Here is a 3,861-nt window from a genome sequence, read left to right as displayed (position 1 = left end):
CTTTATGGCTGCTAACAGACATGGAGGAAAAAAAATGCTTTACCAGAAGAAGCAGCAGTTTGACCCAGCTCCACAGCATCTATATAAATCATGCACTTCAGTGGGGCTTTTTGGTGCTTTTATCAAATAGCTGATTGAATCAGCTATTAGATAAAAGTGCCAAAAAAGCCCCACTGAAGCGCCCAGTCTATATAGACATTGGGCAAGGTGGGTCCAACTAATGTGATGCCTCTTCTGGGCATGTGTTGGGCTTGAGGGGCGCGTTGAGTTTTAAGTAAAGCACTATTTTGAGGGGGAGGGGGGTTATATCTGTAAGCAGCCTATGTGGACCAGCCCCTAAAGAAATCTAATCTACACACGTTGCCCATAGGTTTCAGGCCTGTTTGCTTGACAGAAGAAGAAGTTCTCAAACTCTTTAAACTCAAGGCACCCCTTGGAAAATGTCAGCTTTTAATTTTCACATGATTTTTGACTACAGAGAAATAATAGAGCAAGTCTTCTGTTGCAAAGAACTCAGGAAGATCCAAGCCGACTTTTAACACTGGATTCCTATTTGAAATCCCTAGGTTTAACATGGGAATCATGTTTGCACATCTGACAGTTTTAGCTTTGCATTGCACTCAGGAGCACCCCTGAATGGATCTCAAGGTACACCAGCATGCCATGGCAACCTCGTTGAGCATCAATGGTATAATTAATGAGGACTCGGGTTCAGTTTCAGGTAGATCCTTCTGTGCCTGTGGCATTGTCCTTACTCGCATGCTCCTTTGTTCTCTTACCTTGTTCCCCTATCCCTCCATCCTCTAATTCTTCTAGCCTCTGCAAACCTTCGCATTTTCCAAGCTATCTGGACCTCAGCATCACCTGAGTTAAAGGCCAGAAGGCTACAATCACAGTATTGCTAACTCTATACATATAAAAATTAGTAATCAGGTTCCAAACAACTGTGACATTTGCATAATAATAATTATGATCACTGTTGTTGTTGTTACTGTTATATATTAAATGATAAAATGTTGGGCTCATTTAATTGGCCTTCTGGTTTCTCAGCCTTTTGATCAGATTTATTATGATTTTATCTTTGCTTCTCAAAGTTGAAGGCTAGAAACTGACTGTATTTATTGAAAGCTGAGAGTCTCAGGCTCCAGGCAACTAGTCCTTCACGACACCCTCTAAAGATTCTAAGACATCTCAAGTGCTGATATCGAATGGAGATGTGTGCAGAACAGGGATTGTACAATCTGTGGGTTGTCATCATCAATGCGTATACAGTGACGCTTCTGGGACCAAAATAGTTTTTCTCTCTCTCTCTTAGAAAATTGCAGTCATTCTGAAGGCTTTTGTCCTGGCCCAGACCTTCCAGCACTGAGGCCACCACATCTATGACATTAGTTTGGTCACCACTGTTGCTGAATACTAAACATACTAAACTTTGTTACCAGTGCAGAGGTTCCACATAGTCACTCAAGGAAGCATGGAGGAGTGGGAAAGTTTCTGTTGTGCTGTTGTTGTCAGGGAGATGAAGCGAGGTAGAGGACAGACTTGCAGGCAGTGACATTTTCAGACCATCAGGAAAGGGCTGCTGAACCAGAGGGGAGCCAAGAGGCCTTTGAAGCAAAAGGAAGAGATGAGCGACTAATTAAGAGCATAAAGTGAGAGCTGGGGCTTGGAGGAGCTGAGGCAGGGAAGCTTAAAGGGCAATCTTTGGTATACCAAGCTATCAAGGGGAAAACAGAGCAAAATGGGCTTATTCTAATCCAGGGCTAGGGGGCTGGAAGGGAGTGAAGTTGTTAGATGGACACCCACTTCCCTGCGAGTCCGTCCCAGATGGAAACTCCACTGTGTAAAGCCAAGAGGATAATAATGAGAACACAAGTCACAGGATGGATGGGTGTGTGTCCTGGTTGGCAAGAAACAGGCAATATCCTATTTGCTCCCAACAGGCTCATGTTATTCTCTAATGATGGGACCTGCTTCAAGAGGACCTGGAATTGAAGGAGGAGAGGGGACCCTTAGGACAGACTGCAGAGTATATGCTGGATAAACCTGAGAACAAGGCTAAAGGAGTGGCTAAGAGGAGAGAGGACACTGGTACAGAGGTGGCAATCAAGAGGAAGAGAGAAGGAAAATGCTGAGGAGAACAGTTGGAATGGAGAACATGGCTTAGGAGAAATGGAAGGAAGCATTGTCTAGTACAGCTGTCATGGTCATTGCTTCCAACCATCAGAGGCAGCACTCAAAGGATAGAGGCCTAACCCAGCTAAGCATGACTATTGATGTACCAGGCCTGGAGTGGCGGGGGCAGGAAGCCAGAAATAATTCTCTCTCCAGTTATCTTTGTGTGACACGGCTGACTAAGCTCAAGTTTAATCCTTCCAAACAAAAAATGTTGTTAAAAATGTTAAGGCTGAAGGTAATTTCCAGTAATTTGAGATAAAATATAGTACAGGGATTTGTAATCATCCCCAAACTAAGTGCATCATGATTTGGCCACATAGGGAAATTATATGGAATAGCTATTGCCCTTTGTTCCCACTTTGTCTTAATTCCAGACATCTTTGAAGTGTTGACAAGCACAGAAACTCAGGAAATGTAGAGTTAAGCTTCCATTTAAAGAGCTCTAAACTAGGCAGAGTAGGAAAAATCACAGTCAGGGTGCCTAAACAATCTTAACTATCCTATAATGATACCAGGGGCAGATCTAGGGTGGAGGCTGGGGGTGCTGTGATGCAGTTACCTCCGCCCCCCTCCCCTTTGATTCCTGCTCCACTCAAACTAAAACCAGCTGCCTGGGAGGGGCAGCAGCATTTCTATTCAGGCAGTGCTGAGAGAGTTAATGGACTTCATGGCTCCTCATCATCTCCCTGATCCCTGCTGAGCTCTCTCCACACTACAGGGGTGAACAACCTTCTCTCGTTTTTAATGGTCTTGATGTTCCATTATTCAAACTATCCTTTCTTCTGCACTTTTGCTGTCTGTTAGCCATTCCTGGTAATGTCTCTCATTATTTCAGAGTCCTGCAAACTGTTTTTAGCTCTAGCTAAAAACCTTGATTCAGGTGTAGTAATATTAGCTCAGGTGTGGAAATGACTGACTGTGAAGTACTGCAGGCACTGTCAAGATACTCAAGAAATTCAGATTCTTAAAATATAGCTAAGAGACATACATTTAACTATAATGACTACAGGACTAATGGCACAATATCTTTTGACTATTTTTTGCTTAGTTTGTTGTGTTTTTTAAAACTTTATATATAATCTAGCAAATCAGTAGGGCTGTGCGAAGCAGCTACTTTTTGCTTTGGATTTGCCCAATTCAGGGGGACAGTGATTTGATTTGGTGATTCGAATTACTGTCCTGATTCGATTCGGTGGAATCTCCAAACCAGCCAGACCCTTCCCCACAGCCCAGCAATGGCTGCCCCACCCACCCCAGCTCTGGTTAAAAAAAAAGCCCCAACTCAGCGGGTGCTGCCAGGCAGGAGGCGATCCCTGCTGCCCCCCACTGCCCCACACTGCATGGGGGGCTCTGCACAAGGCCCCCTCACTCCCCCCCCATGGGTGCCATGTCCAAGCCAGCTCCGACCCTTTAAGGAAAAAAAAAGCCCTGAAAAAACCCCCAGACTCACCACTCCTGCTGGCAGGCGGCAATCCCCACTGCCCTGCGCCACATGGGGGGCTCTGTATGAGCCCCTGAAGGTGCGATGCCACTGCAGAAGCAGTGAGTCCCGGGGCTTTTCTCAGCTTTTTTTTTTTCCTAAAAGGCCAGAGCCGTGTCGGGTGGGGCACCCATGGGGGGGCTGGGAGAGCAAGGGGCATTGGAGGGCTCATGGCAGAGCCCCCCATGCAGCATGGGGCAGTG

This window comes from Gavialis gangeticus, unplaced genomic scaffold (genome assembly GCF_001723915.1).
Source record: "Gavialis gangeticus isolate Ggan-Ray unplaced genomic scaffold, GavGan_comp1, whole genome shotgun sequence".
NCBI lineage: Eukaryota > Metazoa > Chordata > Crocodylia > Gavialidae > Gavialis > Gavialis gangeticus.
The sequence above is the reverse complement of the archived record's forward strand: the minus strand, read 5'-3'. Positions refer to the sequence as shown.